This window comes from Pleurodeles waltl, chromosome 12 (assembly GCF_031143425.1).
Source record: "Pleurodeles waltl isolate 20211129_DDA chromosome 12, aPleWal1.hap1.20221129, whole genome shotgun sequence".
In the NCBI taxonomy this organism is placed as follows: domain Eukaryota; kingdom Metazoa; phylum Chordata; class Amphibia; order Caudata; family Salamandridae; genus Pleurodeles; species Pleurodeles waltl.
In genome coordinates, this window is record NC_090451.1 from 604442693 (window position 1) to 604461192 (window position 18500).

Genomic DNA, 18500 nt, shown 5'->3' on the forward strand with positions numbered 1-18500 from the left:
TTGTATATATGAAATCATGATAATGCTCACAAGCCCAGACAATGGGAAGACTTTCTTTTTATGGTTGTGAATATCTTTGTTCGACATCAGACAAGCTTTTATTGGCATGTAAAATCACATACAGAGGTGTTTCTCTGCCAGGCTTATGTTTCACCAACATTGCACCAAGTCCTACAGGACTAGCATCCACCACTATTTCAGTGCACATTTGTGGATCAAAATATTTTAAATTAGCTGCAGATGATATGTCATCCTTTATTTACTTAAAGCATGCTTATAGTCCCTGATCCAAAAAAATCCTGCCTCTTTTTTGTTAACTCTTTAAGAGGTGCACTTACAGGGGCATAGTTTTTATATACCAAGAAGAATAACTGGCCATTCCCAAAATGAGCATAGTTCAGACACATCTTTAGGCTTAACTATTGAATTTAAAGATAACTCTTTTCTTTGGGTCAGGTCTAATTCTTTCTCTGGAAAACATATAACCATAAAATGTTAATTCAGATTTATTTATTTCACATTTTCCCAATTTAAGCATTAATCCAGCTTTTGCAAGTTGCTTGCATATTTCATTTAACGTTTGATTATGCTCTTCCCATGTTTTTCTAAATATCAATATATCGTCACTGTAGTTAATTGCATTTCTTATTGGTCTTACTATATTCTTTATAGTTTCTTGAAAATTTTCAGCAGCTGACCATTTGTCAAAATTTAACTTTTGTATCTAATCAACCCTAAATGAGTAGAAAATGATATGTAGTGAGACTGATCCTCAATTTCCAATTGATGGTACCCTTTACATAGAGACAATTTTGAGAAAATAGCTGCACTATAGATACTACTAATCATGTCCCTTAAGTGTGGTCCCAGATGCCTCTCTCTTTTAGTCGCTGTATTTGGAACTCGCATATCCGTGCAAAGTCTGATATCCTCCGTATCTTTTTTGGAACTACTACAATCTGAGATATCCGTGGAGTGTGACCAGACACTGGCTCAATAATATCTTGCTAAAGAAGTGAGTTTATCTCTTTCTAGTTTTGTTTGCAAATGTACTGTAGCTCTTTGGTGAACTTGTGTTACAGATTCCACAGCTTTGTTGATATGCAAAATAATTGTCTTATTTTTTAGCTGTCCTACTCCTGTAAATAATTTTAGATGTTGCCTAAGCAGAGGATGATCTGTCATGACATTACAAGTCATTGCTAATAAACCCATATTCTGAGCTGTGATATTGCTTAATAAACACGGGCCAGGAACTTCACCTTCCAAAATAATGTATCGCCTCTTTGCTGGACGTTTCTCCACAGCGCAAAATTTCTTCAAACTTTCCTAAACATAAAACTGGATGTTTTGCCCCCCATTGGAAAACCCTGACTTGTGATGGAATTAGAGGCAGCTGTTTTTCCTTTTTTTTATGTTCAGTAACACACATGTTGCATGTTTGCTCCACTGTCTAGCACAAAAGGAACTTGAGAGTACACCATTATATACAGGGAGTGCAGAATTAGTAGGCAAATGAGTATTTTGACCACATCATCCTCTTTATGCATGTTGTCTTACTCCAAGCTGTATAGGCTCGAAAGCCTACTACCAATTAAGCATATTAGGTGATGTGCATCTCTGTAATGAGAAGGGGTGTGGTCTAATGACATCAACACCCTATATCAGATGTGCATAATTATTAGGCAACTTCCTTTCCTTTGGCAAAATGGGTCAAAAGAAGGACTTGACAGGCTCAGAAAAGTCAAAAATAGTGAGATATCTTGCAGAGGGATGCAGCACTCTTAAAATTGCAAAGCTTCTGAAGCGTGATCATCGAACAATCAAGCGTTTCATTCAAAATAGTCAACAGGGTCGCAAGAAGCGTGTGGAAAAACCAAGGCGCAAAATAACTGCCCATGAACTGAGAAAAGTCAAGCGTGCAGCTGCCACGATGCCACTTGCCACCAGTTTGGCCATATTTCAGAGCTGCAACATCACTGGAGTGCCCAAAAGCACAAGGTGTGCAATACTCAGAGACATGGCCAAGGTAAGAAAGGCTGAAAGACGACCACCACTGAACAAGACACACAAGCTGAAACGTCAAGACTGGGCCAAGAAATATCTCAAGACTGATTTTTCTAAGGTTTTATGGACTGATGAAATGAGAGTGAGTCTTGATGGGCCAGATGGATGGGCCTGTGGCTGGATTGGTAAAGGGCAGAGAGCTCCAGTCCGACTCAGACGCCAGCAAGGTGGAGGTGGAGTACTGGTTTGGGCTGGTATCATCAAAGATGAGCTTGTGGGGCCTTTTCGGGTTGAGGATGGAGTCAAGCTCAACTCCCAGTCCTACTGCCAGTTCCTGGAAGACACTTTCTTCAAGCAGTGGTACAGGAAGAAGTCTGCATCCTTCAAGAAAAACATGATTTTAATGCAGGACAATGCTCCATCACACGCGTCCAAGTACTCCACAGCGTGGCTGGCAAGAAAGGGTATAAAAGAAGGAAATCTAATGACATGGCCTCCTTGTTCACCTGATCTGAACCCCATTGAGAACCTGTGGTCCATCATCAAATGTGAGATTTACAAGGAGGGAAAACAGTACACCTCTCTGAACAGTGTCTGGGAGGCTGTGGTTGCTGCTGCACGCAATGTTGATGGTGAACAGATCAAAACACTGACAGAATCCATGGATGGCAGGCTTTTGAGTGTCCTTGCAAAGAAAGGTGGCTATATTGGTCACTGATTTGTTTTTGTTTTGTTTTTGAATGTCAGAAATGTATATTTGTGAATGTTGAGATGTTATATTGGTTTCACTGGTAATAATAAATAATTGAAATGGGTATATATATTTTTTTGTTAAGTTGCCTAATAATTATGCACAGTAATAGTCACCTGCACACACAGATATCCCCCTAACATAGCTAAAACTAAAAACAAACTACAAACTACTTCCAAAAATATTCAGCTTTGATATTAATGAGTTTTTTGGGTTCATTGAGAACATGGTTGTTGTTCAATAATAAAATTAATCCTCAAAAATACTACTTGCCTAATAATTCTGCACTCCCTGTACATAGATGTTGTTTTTTATAGCTTCTCTTCTGATCATGTTAGTTTTAATTCACTTGATTCAGACATCATATATTGGGGGTCATTATGACCCTGGCGGAGAACCGGCGGTAAGACCGCCAACAGGCTGGCGGTCTTACTCTGTGGAATTATGACCATGGCGGTTAACGCCATGGTCATCTGCCGGTTCTCCGTTCCGCCCGCCAGGGCGGAGACGACCGCTGGGCTGGAGACCTGGGTCTCCAGCCCGGCGGCCGTCACTAGACCGCCGGCGGTATTTGGACCCGGCTTACCGATGTGGATTTCCAGCGGTTTGAACCGCCATGAAATCCATGGCGGTAAGCACTATCAGTTCCAGGGAATTCCTTCCCTGGCACTGGTAGGCATCTCCCCCACCCCGACTCCCTCCCCTACACCCCCCACCACCCCCCAAAGGTGGCAGGGCCCCCCTCCCCACCCCGACCCCCAACATCACATCACCCATACCCACACGACACACACGCAGGCACCTCCTACACACTTACATGCACACACGCTGACATACATGCCTACATCCACACACACAGTCAGACACGCACACCCACATTCAAACATACATGCACACATCCACACAGACATACATGCACTCATTCCCATACACACAACACCCCCTCTACATACACACACGCACACCCCCATGCGACCACACAACACCCCCCCCCGACCCCCATCCCCTCACGGACGATCGACTTACCTGGTCAGACGATCCTCCGGGAGGGGACGGGATCCATGGGGGCAGCTCCGCCGACACCACACCGCCACGGCGAATCACAGGACGTGATTTGCTGGGCGGTGTTCTGTTAGAGTGGCGGTGGAGCAACCTCCACTTCCCCGCTTCCCGCCAGTATGACTGATGGCGGCTCTTTGTCCGTAAAAGGACGGAGAGCTGCCAACGGTCATAATAGGCTGAGCGGTCTTCCACACGGCGGTCCCTCAGCGGTCTTTAAAAAAGACTGCCGGGGTCAAAATTACCCCCATAGTCTCTTAGTCCTCCTAATCATGTTCAACACTTTGTATTTGCCTTGAATATTTTACATTCCCTACCTTTTTTTTGTGTCAGGTATATTTTGTCTGTTCCATTGTTCCGGGTTTCTTTTTTGTCTCTTTTAGACCTGCAAACATTTGCAAAATGATTACATTTTCTGCATTCCCTACACTGGTGACCTAGTGCAGGACAAGCTTTTAAATGCAGAAATTGCAATCCTATCTATAACATGACTTCTTTTTCTTATTTTGTGCATCTACTTTATCTATATTAATATCCTTTTTTGACATGTGTTGCATTGTTCCACAGTTTCCAGTCTGCCTTGCTCCATATTCATAGCATGCTTTTGTGCTTATGTTTCTGTTTTAGCCATGCATAAAATTGCATTTAAGTAGTATGTGTTCTTCAATAACTTTTTCCTGAATTTTACAGAACAGCATCATTGAATTATCCTTAGTCATATTGCTTCTTAATGATTACATTTTTCAAATTTACAAAAAGTTACTAATTTACTTAGTCTTCTCACGTGTTCATCCATGGATTCATCTTCCTTTTAAAAAGCTACACTACATGATATCTTTCAAAGTCTACATCCCTTTATTTGTAGTCTTTTTTTTTGCTCAGAAAATGTCACTCTTAAATCCTCCACATCATCATCTACTAGGTTGAGCAATAGATCTTTTGCCTGATCATCTATTTGCAGGGCCTTTTGAAAGATGCTCAAATCTCCTCCATTTTTCCCATCTTTACGATATATTTTGTTGATCAGAGATATCAAACGGTAAAGGCCTCTGAAAAATTGTGCTTGAGACATTTTCAATACTTTCTTCTTCATTGTATATTTTTGCATCTGTATTTACTGCTGTTTTACTACTTGTTTCTTCACTTGACATTTGTTTGTTAAAACTTGGAAATTCATTTTAAATCAAGTTTTATTATATAACTCAAGCTGAATTGAGACGTGCCTGACTTAAAAAAGGCTGTTGTTTATATAAACCCCGGAAGGTGTTACTTTCACTATCTCTAGGAGAACTAAAACCAATATCAGAATGGTGTCTTACCCAGCCTTTCCGGATCATCCAAAACTATGTCGTAAACTGTATCAAGGCTTATGAAAACATCATGTTAGATGTCAGACCTGCGGGTGAGTATCAACTTCTTATCTCCTTACAAAAAACCTTTAAAGCAGTTTCATCCCCGACTATTGCTAGATGGGTTAGATGGATCATGGCTGAGGCGGGTATTGACATACGTACATTTGGAGCTCACTCCACCAGAGGAGCTATGGCTTCTAAAGCCATACAGGTAGGTGGTAGACTAGAAGACATTATGAATGCAGCTGATTGGTCTTCGGAGTCCACCTTCAAAAAGTTCTATTTTATTTAAACCTGTTTTAGAACCTACATCTCTGGTTGTAAGTAAGCTTTAAACATGCATAATCCTCGCCTCCGGTCCGGACATAGAATGACAAATTTCCTAGCTAACGAGAAGGAAAGTTTCAATTCTATTAAAAACACGGAGGCGAGGATTATCTCACCCAGGCATTTCTTTACATATCCTTTTTTTCCCTCCCGGTTACTATAACATCTCTTACTTCAAGTAAGTAATCCTTATTGTAATTCAATTCATGCTTTAATAATTCTGATCGTCACACGAATACATTTTGATGTTATTTTTCTTTTTGATCTATTTATCCATCCTTCAATATTGTATATTTTCTCTTATGAAACATATGCTTTAAGGAATTGGATAATGTGTTTTTGATTACATTACTTACACAGGTAATAACCAAGGACCGGAATAGTGTACTTTCATCTTTAACTTCCTCGAGTGAAGAAGAGGAACAGGATGGTAAGTCATACATATTTATAATGTGTGCTGTACTGTGATTGGACTATCAGACTATACGCTACAGACTCATGGGACTTGTAGTTTTTGCAGATATTTTCACTTTATTGCGTTTTTCTTTGAATCTGCTGTTTGATTAAAGTGAAGAAAGTTATGCATAATCCTCGCATCCGTGTCCTTAATAGAATTGAAACTTTCCTTCTCACTAGCTAGGACATTTTTCATTCACCCTCAGACACTATAGAAGGGGGAGGAGACGGCAAGTTTTGCATAGCTATAGTTAGTTATGGTTGAAACCTGAATAGGCGGTGGTAATATTAATATTCAAAAGGAAAATTACTCTTACATTTGTTCAAAGGGTTTTCAAAATCTTCTCATAAAGTAACCCTCGTACCTTACATAAGAAGAGGATTAACTGGAAGCAGGTTGCATACTTGAGTCTTAACTAATTGACAGTTTCTGTGAGAATCTGAAAGAAAAGAACATTGAGATTATATATGAAAACAAAGCTCATACTTGAAGAACACAAAGTACCATGTGAAAATTGTCTAAGCTAAGATGGACGCTGTTAATGCCGAGAAAGTTAAGCCAATCCTAATAAAGGATAATAATATCCAATCCAATGTTCTATTGGCTACATAGCCAATTGGGTATACAGGCACAGAGGCTACAACCAATCTGGGAACCAGACGTTAAGAAATAGTGTGCGCACGCCCTCAAACACCCGTACTGGAAGACACACAGCGCGGTCAGTGAATCCAGATGTGGGAGATGATGATGATGAGTGTGCACGTGACTGAACACCCTCGCTGGAGAACAGACACAGCACGCAAGGGAAGTGTGTGGACTTCTGACTGTTGGCACTGGCAGGACAAGCTGTCTGCACTGCTGGAGGGCTTGAGAACTCAAAATAAAATTGTTAAAGGAACTACGTGTGCAGTGCAGTGTTTGTCCAGCAGGATCTTAATGCAATAGGAGACACCTAAAATAATGTAATTTTGGGCTAAAAAATGGGTCTGTTTCCTGAATAGCATCTTTTGTAATGCATGCCCTAAAAACAATATTTTCTTCCAGATTGTTAATTTGCTTTGGAAAACTTCATGTCCTGAACCTTACTCCTCGTCATTATTTTCTCCAGATTTTTCTCCCAGTGTGCATAAACGTGTGACAACTCAGGCTGTTCAATACATGCACATAGACCCGATTTGGACTGGAGACTCAATCAATCAATCATTAGTAGAGTGCACTACTCACCCGCTAGGGTCTCAAGGCGCTGAAGGGGTGGGGGAGGAGGGAGGAAGTGCTACTGCTCAAACAGCCAGGTCTTGAGACGTTTCCTGAAGGTCAGCAGGTCCTGGGTCTGTCATAGGTGGACGGGGAGGGAGTTCCAGGGCTCGGCGGCGAGGTGGGTGAAAGATCTTCCTCTGCTGTAGTTTGGTGGATGCGAGGGACGGTGGCGATGGCAAGGTTGGCGGAGCAAAGTTGACGGTTGGGAGTGTGGAAGGTGAGCCGCTCGTTGAGGCAGGCAGGGCCAGCGTTGTGGAGTGCTTTGTGAGCGTGGATGAGGAGTTTAAAGGTGATCCTCTTGTTGACGGGGAGCCAGTGTAAGTCTCTTAGGTGGGCTGAGATGTGGTTGTGGCGTGGGATGTCGAGGATGAGGCGTGCAGAGGCGTTCTGTATACGTTGCAATTTTTTCTGGGGCTTCGCCGAGGTTCCTGCGGAGAGAGTGTTGCCGTAGTCCAGCCTGCTGCTGACGAGGGCATGGGTGACCGTCTTTCTGGTTTGGGTGGGGATCCATCTGAAGATCTTGCGGAGCATGCGGAAGGTGTTGAAGCAGGAAGATGAGACGGCGTTGACTTGCTGGGTCATGGTGAGCGCTGAGTCTAGGATGAAACCTAAGTTGCGCACGTGGTTGGTGGGCGTCGATGTGGTTCCTAGGGTGGCTGGCCACCAGGAGTCATCCCATGCGGAGCGGTTGGAGCAGAGGATGAGGATCTCTGTCTTGTCTGAGTTCGGTTTTAGGTGGCTCCTCTCCATCCAGTTGGTGATGGCCTTTATTCTGTTGTGAAGGTTGGTTTTGGCCGTGGCGGGGTCCTTGGTGAGTGAGAGGATCAGGTGGGTGTTGTCGGCGTAGTGAGACGATGTTGAGGTTGTGAGATCGGACGATATTGGTGAGCGGTGCCAAGTAGATGTTAAAAAGGGTTTGGCTGGTGAGGATCCTTGGGGAACGCCGCAGATGGTGTTGGTGGCTTCAGAAAGGAAGGGAGGGAGGCGGACTCTCTGTGTTCTGCCAGAGAGGAAGGATGTGATCCAGTCCAGGGCTTAGTGGCGGATCCCTGCGTTGTGGAGGCATGTGCGAAGGGTATGGTGACAGACAGTGTCAAAGGCAGCCGAGAGGTCTAGGAGGATGAGGGCCGCAGTTTCGCCTTTGTCGAGCATGGTCCTGATGTCGTCGGTTGTGGCGATGAGGGCGGTCTCGGTGCTGTGGTTCCTACGGAATCCGGATTGAGAGGTGTTCAGCGTGTTGTTGTCTTCCAGGAAGCGGGTCAGTTGGCCGCTGACCATCTTCTCAATGACCTTCGCGGGAAGGGGAGGAGGGAGATGGGCCGGTAGTTCTTGAGATCTCCGGGGTCCACTTTGGGTTTCTTTAGCAGGGTGTTAACTTCGTGTGCTTCCAACTCTCCAGGAAGGTGGCGGTCTCGAAGGAACTGTTGACGATCATATGGAGTTGGGGGCGATGATGGGGCTTGCTTTGTTGAAGATATGGTGGGGTCAGGGGTTGGAGAGTGATCCAGAGTGGATGGTGCTCCTGGTTTTGATGGTGTCCTCGTCGTTGATGTGGGTCCAGGAGAGCAGGAGGTTGGTGTGGCTGGGTGCGTTTGTGTTAGTGGTGGCCGCGGTGGTCGAGGTGTTGAAGCTGTTGTGGATGTCCGTGAGCCTGCGGTGGAAGAAGGTGGAGTGGGAGTCGCAGAGGTCTTGCGAAGGAGGGGGTCGATGGAGCAGGACCTGGGGTTGGCGAGTTCCTTGACGATGTTAAAAAGCTCTTTCTGTTGTGCGCGTTGTTGTCGATGCGATCCTTGTAGAAGGATCTCTTGGTGGTCCGGATGAGCTGGTGGTGCTTGCGGATAGCTATCTTGAGGGCGGTGTGGTTGGACTCTGTTTATGGCGCCACTTCTTCTCGATTTTTCGTCACTCCTGCTTGGAGGCCTGAAGGTCGCGGTGAACCAGATGGCCTTAGTGCTGGTGCGGTTGTTGGAGGGTTTCCTGATTGGGGCGAGGGTGTTGCCGCCGTAGTCTATCCATTGTCTGAGTTTGAGGTCGGCTGTGTTGGGGTCGGTGGTGATGGGGGGCGGGCCGAGGGTGGAGATCAGCTGGTCTTCAGTGATCTTGTTCCAGCTGCGGCGGGAGATCTGTTGTGGTTGGTGGTGTGTGGCAGGTTTCTGGAAGGTGAAGTGGACGCAACGGTGGTCGGTCCAGTGGACTTCAATGGTATGGCTGAGGGTGAGGTGGCTGCTGGCGGAGAAGACTGGGTTAAACGTGTGGCCGGCGGAGTGGGTGGGCGTCATGACAAGTTGTTTTGAGACCGATGTTGTCGATCAAGGCGGTGGAGTTGCTGTCGTTGACATTCTCAAGGTGAAAATTCAGGTCGCAGAAGAGGGTGTAGTCTGTAGAGGCAAGGGTGTGGGTGCTGATTATGTTGGCGATGGAGTCACTGAACTGTGGCCGGGGGCAGGAGGGGCCTGTAGACGAGGGTTCCTCTGAGGGTGGTGTTGGCGTTGAGGTGAACCTTGTAATGTAAGTGTTTGGAGGTGTCAAGGGTGTCATTGGTTGAGATTCTGACAGTGTGCTTGTGGACTATGGCGATCCCTCCTCCCAGCCTGTTGGTGCGGTCTCTGCAGGTGATCTTATAGCCTTCAGGGATGGCTATGGCGATGTCGGGTTCCGAGGAGGGGTTCATCCAAGTCTCGGTGAGGAAGGCGACGTCCGGGGATGATGAGGTGAGTAGGTCCCAGAGTTCGATGGCATGCTTGTGGACGGAGCGGGTGTTGAGGAGGATGCAGCTGAGGTGGTTGCGTTTGGTTCTGGTGTGATGTTTGGCGGCTTGGGGGCAGGTGAAGCTGCAGTTCTGGCAGGAGAAGGGTCCGTGGGTGGGCTTCGGGTGGCTTGGAAGCAGGTGGCAGAGCAGGCTGTGTTTAGGGCGTGGAGGTCGTTGGCATTGTAGCAGCATCAGGCGGCGTGGGGAACGTGGGGGCCAGGGGGTCTTGCGCTGGTCGCAGTCCGGGCTTGCCCGTTGCGCGGTCGCCATTTAGAAGGGAAGGTGGGAGGCGTGATGGGGCGGGGCCGCAGGGATGCAGCAGCGGGAAGGGCGAACAGAAAGAACGGCTTAGAAGAAGTCGAAAACAGGTGGAATAAGAGCGCAAGGCAAAAAAAGGCTAAGAGAGAAGAGGCAGAAAAACAGAGATAAAGCAGAGAAAAAGGCATAAAAGAAAGACAGCTACAAGACAGACACACAATACTTATGGCAACCACTAGACCCCAGGGATGAGGCGCAGGCGGGTGCCTGCGGGTGGTGGAGGGCCTCGAACTCGCAGCAGCAGCAAGGGCGGGGTAGAGGGCACAGAAGCAGTCTGGTGGAGCTGTGTGGCATGTGGAGCAAATCCTGACCTTAAGAACAGGTCAGGGGTCACTCTGTGCACCGCGCAGCGGCCGCCATTAAGAAGGAGAGGTGGGAGGGAGGAGCAGCTGGGAGGCGGGACCGGGGGGAGAATGGGGGCGCGAGGGGGCTGGGATGCAGCGGCGGGAAGGGGGAACAGAAAGAACGGCTTAGAAAAAGCTTAAAACAGGTGGAATAAGAGCGCAAGTCAAAAAAGGCTAAGAGAGAAGAAAAGAAGCAGAAAAACTGAGATAAAGCAGAGAAAAAGGCATAAAAGAAAGACAGTTACAAGACAGACACACAATACTTATGGCAACCACTAGACCCCAGGGATGAGGCGCAGGTGGGTCCCTGCGGGTGGTGGAGGGCCTCGAACTCGCAGCAGCAGCGAGGGCAGGGTAGAGGGCACGGAAGCAGTCTGGTGGAGCTGCGGGGCATGTGGAGCAAATCCTGACCTTAAGGACAGTTCAGGGGTCACTCTGTGCACTGCGCAGCAACCGCCATTATGAAGGGGAGGTGGGAGGGAGGAGCAGCTGGAAGGGGGGAGCGGTGGGCGAATGGGGGTGCGAGGGGGCTGGGATGCAGCGGCGGGAAGGGCGAACAGAAAGAACGGCTTAGAAAAAGCTTAAAACAGGCAGAATAAGAGCGCAAGTCCAAAAAGCCTAACAGAGAAAAAAAGAGGCAGAAAAACTAAGATAAAGCAGAGAAAAAGGCACAAAAGAAAGACAGTTACAAGACAGACACACAATACTTACGGCAACCACTAGACACCAGGGATGAGGCGCAGGCGGGTGGGTGCCGGCGGGGGTGGAGGGCCTCGAACTCACAGAAGCAGCGAGGGTGGGGTAGAGGGCACGGGCACAGTCTGGTGGAGCTGCGCGGCGTGTGGAGCGAATCCCGACCTTAAGAACAGGTCAGGGGTCACTCTGTGCACCGCGCAGCGGCCGCCATTAAGAAGGGGATGTGGAAGGGGGGGAGCGGCGGGCAAATGGGGGCAGGGCCACAGCAGCGGGAAGGGCGAACAGAAAGAACGGCTTCGAGGAAGCCGAAAACGGGCGGAATAAGAGCACAAGGCAAAAAAGGCTAACAGACGAAAAGAGGCAGAAAAACTGAGATAAAGCAGAGAAAAAGGAACAAAAGAAAGACAGTTACAAGACAGACACACAACACTTACTTCATCTCCTTTTTTAAGGAAAAAATTACTTTATATTGTCTGACTTCCACCTGAAATAGCCTCTGTTTCCATAAAAGTAAATCTATTCTCCCATTTTCCTTTTCTAAAATGTTGGTATATACTGTTGTGGCTTTGTCAAACGCATCTGGCATGCTCCAATTTCTGAGCCATACATTCAATTTTAACATCAGAACTATAAGTCTGCGAAACCAGACATTTTTTTAAATTATTTTTATTACAACCAACAGCAGGCCACTTGTTGGTTTTTTTTTTAGACTAGCAATAGCTGTGAACAAAGACTCACGGAGCCCGAGGGGATTTTAATCCCCTCGGGGACGTGAAGAATTTGTTTTATTAAATAGAACATTCTGCCCTCTAGTGGCAGAATGTTCTAATAGCCTCAGAACCCACTGTAGGTGGCTCTACCGGCCCTCTCCCTTGGTAAACACCCGAGCCGAACAGGAGCAGGCCTTTAATGGCCAGTAGAGCCCACTACGGCAGGTTTTAAGGCTACATTAGTAACCATAACTTGCATAATCCTACAATGCACCATCCTTACAGTCACAACATCTCTTTAATAGTTGTCATAAATCATTTTAATTGCTGTGCCAGCTGTCCTGTGGACTACTTGGTACAGCAGGTCACAACTTTGAGGCTTCTCTTGCTACTGAATGTCTGACGTTCGTGCCCCTGAGGCAATGCCTGGGCTGTAAGTGCCAGGCCTATCCAGTGCTGATCATTTCCTACCCTTTTGCTGCCCTCAAGTGTCCCTGGCATGAGCCATCCCAAGGACATTGTTTCTGGTAATTGTGTGTCCCTGCTGTGAGACATCCTAAGTACCTTGTAAGGGCCACTGTCCTTTTACATCCTTGTGTGAAGATATTTATTGTTAAACCTTGTGCCTGCCACACTGGCTGTGGTTTACTGACCTCCAACAGCTCCCTCTCTTCACGCCTACGAGAAACCCAGTAGCTCCAGTGTCCCTAGTATGTTCAAGAAGAACATGTCCATTCCCTCTCTAGAAAGGTGAACCCTGTTGTCTGCATTTTAGCCAGACATTTTGAAGTCGATAAGCCCATGCCTCACAAATTACCAACCCATGACCTTACAGAACTTGCTCACTGCTACGTTAAACTTTCACCTGGACCTCTCTACTGCTCCCTGGTTGACTGACCCTCACCATTTCCGTAGTGCTATAATTTCTGACCATATTACATCAGCCAGATGCACCTTCTGATATGGTTGTTAGATTTGCTTGAATAACTTCAATAGGTCATTGCCATAAAGTTGTTGCCCCCCAGATGGATTACCACTGAGGCTGGAGTCCCGTGCAACTGTTGCACTTCCCTCCTCATGTGGAGATGGCGTCACTTCGTTCCTGATTTGCCCACTCATATAACCTAGGTATTGCAGCGCCTCTGACTGAGAACGTCTTGGCGTTTAGCCATCCCTCCTGCTATTCTCCATCCATTTGCCAATTTGCCGGATTATCACACCCTGCACTCCTGATCATATTCTCAAGCCCATCTGCCCTTGTGTGCAGCTATGGGGAGACAACCGTAAGGGTTCCTTGAATCTGGTGACCTCCAAGTGGCAGAGCACTCCTAAAGAATGACTGCTCAACTGCTTCATTTCAACAATGTCAGTACAGTACTTAAATGCTGTTATCGACTGTAGAGTGATAAGTTGACTCAAGCAATGACGTGATGTTGTGCATTAACATTTTAGTAACTATTAGCTAGAGACAGTTATGCAGAAAACCGATTATGTGACAGGTGCAGTAAATCCATGACTACATGATAAAGAGCTTAGCTGCTGGAGCACCCACATCCAGTGGTAGTTGATTAATGTGCATTCTTGCAGTTCCGCCGATGCACCCTGTAGGAATATTGTGCTCTTACTTTTAACCGGACAGTATGCTCTTGCACGGAGGTTGCCATCTGCTGGACTACATGGTTTCCTTAATTCTGTTGAGGTATTACATATAATTTTCTATTTTATGGCAAGAACAAGGGCTCATATTATGCTTTTCTTTTCCATTTATTTTAAATAGCAGCGCGGTCAAAACTACAAATCCCAAAAGGCTAAGAACAGTAGCCAATGGGAAACGAAACTAAGACTACAATAATGCAGCAATCAGCACCCTTGAAGTAGTTATCTTGCGCGCGAACAGCCCTCTTTTCTTGCTGCTCACAGTCAGGATAAGCATTCTTCATAATATGTTTTCAATGTATTATTACAATTGCTATATTACGCATATTTATATGTTCTGGCATAATGCGCTGTTTCACTCGCAAGCTCTCTCCAGACGGCTTGTAGCCACACGCCCAGATTTTTCTTTTGCGCTCGGCTCGCGCGTCTTCCAACCGTTACAGCGTTGGAGTCACGTCACGTCACGTCACCATTTTAGACCGGTGACATTTGAGCCGAACGCTGCACCTTTGCTCACCTGCTTGGAGCGTTGAGCTTCGGTTCTGCTCCATTTTACCTCCGTGTATCTCACAAGGCTCATTTTTGTCTTTCTAAAGGTTTCCCTTCCTCCGGTCACCGCCACTCCCCTTTTCCCTGCCCATAGGCGGAGTTTCACCCTTTCTACCGGCAAGAGACAGCCTGAACCCTTTTCTTGCTGTTTTTCAAACACTATTATCTGTCAAGCATATTTGCAATGGAAATTGACAGTTCTCCCATGGCTCATAACCAAAATGAGGAGGAGGAACTTATTAATGATACTCTGAATGACTTTATTTAAGTTTCAGTGGGGCAGGCAGTTTCTGCCTCTATGAATAAATTGTCAAAGAATCTTGAAAAGTCTGTTTTTAACCTTGCGTCCAAGACGATTTTTGCTCTTGCCCATCTCTTCATTCCAAATTTTCTTCTACTCCAACCATTGACCCTTCTTTGCTCACTTTTTTCACCAAATTTGGCAAAGACCCACGTAAGGGTGCGGACAAAGCCTGGTCTACATGTCAAGACAAACTTTTGGATGTGGTGGGTCTGCTGACACGTATATTTGACTTAGCAGAATCGACTAGGTTAAAACATGCCGCTGTTAATCCAAACGAACTGTCTTTATGGGTCCAACGTGCTATCTGCCTTTTAGGCAATGTTAATGCCACCATAACACGCGAGTGTAGGAGGGACTCCCTCTAAAACTGGATCCCAAGCTGGTTAACTTAGCGGTATCTGATCCAGGTATCAAGGCAGAAGGTATGCTCTCTAGGGATTCCTTTATTAAGGAACTTAGTAAGTATGAGGCCACCTTTGCATCTCTGGACAAGGCCCAACAGTCATTGAGAAAAATGTTTTCTGGACGGGTTTTCGCCAGGGCCGGCCGAGGTAGGAACCGCTTTGCCGGGGGTTCATATAACACCCAAGGTTCCCGAGCAGCCTACCAAGCCTCGTATCAGGAATACAGACCCCAATTCTACCCACAGAGGAGCTGTGGATATTGTGGGAGAGGCAACAGAGGTTCCAAATATACCTCTCAAGCAGGTATGTCACCCTTCTGGCCTTCCTATTGTAGGAGGTCGTCTAAAGTATTTTCTTCCAAATTGGCAAGCTATAACTTCGGATCCATGGGTTTTAAACACTGTTCAGGGCTACGTCATAGAAATTTATTCTGAGCCTTTTCAGGAGGCGCTCCCTCATCCCCCCCATCTTTTACTACAGAAATGACAACTTGATTTTGGTGGAGGTCCAAGCTCTCCTTCAAAAACAAGCTGTTGTTCCTTGTTCTCTAGACCCCTCTGGGCTTCTCAGTTCTGTGTTCCTTGTTCAGAAAAAAACCAAAAAGATGCATCCAGTCATCAACTTAAAACAATTCAATCATTTTGTCGTTCACAGACACTTCAAGATGGAGACTATTTTGCATCTCCGAGACTCTCTCTTACAAGGAGATTGGATGGTTTGCCTAGATCTTCAAGATGCTTATCTTACTGTCTCAATTCCCCCCCAATCCAGAAAATTCCTACAATTCCAATGACTGGACCAGATTTTTCATTTTTCCTCTCTTCCTTTCAGTCTTTCTTCCGCTCCATGGTGTTTTACCAAACTCATGAAACCAGTTGTAGGGTATCTCCGAGCTCAAGGTGTCAGACTGATTATTTACTTAGACGACATTCTCATCATTAATCAAAATCTTTCCTCCCTCCAATTTCAAATTCAATTAACTTCCTCTTTCCTTTCAGATCTCGGGTTTGTCATCAACCCAGAAAAGTCAGCCTTAACCCCTCGACAACAAATAGAATTCTTAGGCTTCCTCGTAGACTCCGTCTCCGCAACTCTTCACTTACCCCCGGCAAAGGTAAAATCCATCAAATCAGAAATTCTCCAGATTTTACGATCAGCCCAAATTTCTCTCAGAACATTAGCAAGAATGGTAGGTCTCCTCTCCTCCTCCATTCAGGCTATTTTCCCGGGGCCTAGTCATTATCGGGCTCTTCAAAGACTCAAAATTCGACATCTTCAGAAAGGTCTCGCTTATTCAGATGTCATTTCCCTAGACTAAGAATCTCAAATAGTTACAATGGTGGCTAGACCATTTAGACGCTGGGAACGCAAGAACCATTTTTGCATCAGCCCCAGATCTTGTGTTGGAATCGGACGCAAGTCTTTCGGGTTGGGGTGCCCGGTGTGGCCCGATTTCAACTGGGGGTACATGGTCACTAGAGGAGTCCAAGTTGCATATCAATTGTTTAGAGTTGCTTGCTGGCTCCTTTGCGTTCAGAAGCCTAGCAAAAGACAGTCTCTCTTGTTCTGTTCTCCTCAGATTGGACAACATATCTGCTGTCCGTTACATCAACCACTTGGGAGGCACCAAGTCCAAACCTTTGGCGGATCTAGCCAGATGTTTTTGGGATTTCTGCCTCCAAAACAGAATCTCAGTACATGCAGAATATTTACCTGGCAACCTAAATTCTGTAGCGGACTGGCACTCACGTCATTTCCAGGACTCCAGCGACTGGAAACTTCATCCTGACATATTCAACTCTATCCATCAAATGTGGGGGTCCCTTCAAAATAGATCTATTTGCTTCCTGTCTCAATGCCCAACTCCCTCTATTCTTCAGTTGGCGTCCAGATCCATTGGCCTTAGCACTCGATGATTTTTCTCAGGACCGGTCAACCTCTCTCAACTACACTTTTCCTCCCTTCTTATTATTAAATCAGCAGACTACTGGCCCAACTCAGACGCCAGGGTGCAGTACTAGTTCTCTTAGCCCCTTTCTGGCAGTCTCAGGTGTGGTTCCCCACCCTTCTAGAAGTCTTAGTGGAACCTCCATTCCTTCTCCCTTCTTTCCTCATCTTCTCTTGAATACTCGAGGTCTCCTTCACAACCTCATCACCAACAATCTCTTAACACTCTCAGCCTGGAAAATTTCAGGGATTCCTATATTTCGGAAGAAGCTTCAAACTTCGTTAACCAATCATGGGCTCCAGGAACTAAAAAAGCATACAGATCTGCTTGGTCCTTATGAAATAGCTGGTGTCTAGGAAAACACCTTGATTCCCTTTCAGCAGATGTATCTGCTATAGTCAATTTTCCAGCTGCTGAAGCCAGCAAAGGTAAGTCCTACTGCACCATTAACCTGTGCAGATCAGCTATTTCATCTTCTTATCCTTATATCAACAGAAAACCAGTAAGAGAGCATCCTTTAATTTGCTGACTTTTAAAGGGAGTAAAATGTTGTAATCCCCCTTTACCAAGGTATAGTTCGGTGTGGGATGTCAATCTAGTTTTAAACATTTTTGTTTCATGGCCTGATAACAGTTTCAATGAAAGAAGTGAATTATCTGCAAAACGTACTACGTTGTTATGCCTATTTTCTATAAAACGCCTTTCCGATGTCAGACCACTAGATGTTACTGCTCACCAATTTACTCCTTCAGGTGTTCTAATTTCAGTTCATAGACGTACTAAGACTAATTTGTCTACAGTGTTTTATCCTTATTTCCCGGACCATTCTAAACTATGTGTAGCCCAATGTTTAAAGATTTATGAACAAAAGACAGCCGATTTGAGATCGTCCTCAGCTTCCCAGGTCCTGATTTCCTTTAAGAAACCATTTAAGCCAGTTTCCTCTCCTACCCTTGCTCGTTGGGTTAAGTTGGTTATGTCCTTGGCTGCCATTGATACCTCTTTGTTTGGAGCTCATTCGTCCAGAGGAGCTATGGCTTATAAGGCCTTTTGGGCCAGGTCTCGTCTGGAGGACATTCTCAAATAGGCTGATTGGTCCAATGATAATGTTTTCAAAGTTTTTTACTGCAAACCTGTTCAACATGCTGCCTTATCTGTAATGAATTCGCTTTAAATAAGCATAATATGAGCCTCCATTCTTGCCATATAATGTAGATTTTTCCTAGTAACTTATGAAGGAAATTCTTAATTTTATTAAAGACACAGAGGCGAGTATTATCCCACCACATTGTTTTCACTTCTGTTTTCTCCCCCCCTACCAGCATCATCTACCACGACTCAACCTTCATCTCAAGGATCATCCTACTCTTCGTCTCCAGGTGCGGAGCGATATGTCCTCTCCGGTCCAGCCCCTCATTGCTGTTCCAGAATCCGAGGTTTTGCTGCAACAACTGCATCAAGTTGTGAACTTTATACAGGGCCTTTTTTTTTCAGTTTTAATGGTTGGTTGTGTTATCTTATCTATTGTTCCTATGTTTTTTACCTTTTGATTCCTCACACAAGAAAAGAGGGTTGTTCGTGCGCAAGATAACTACTGCAAGAGTGTTTTGGT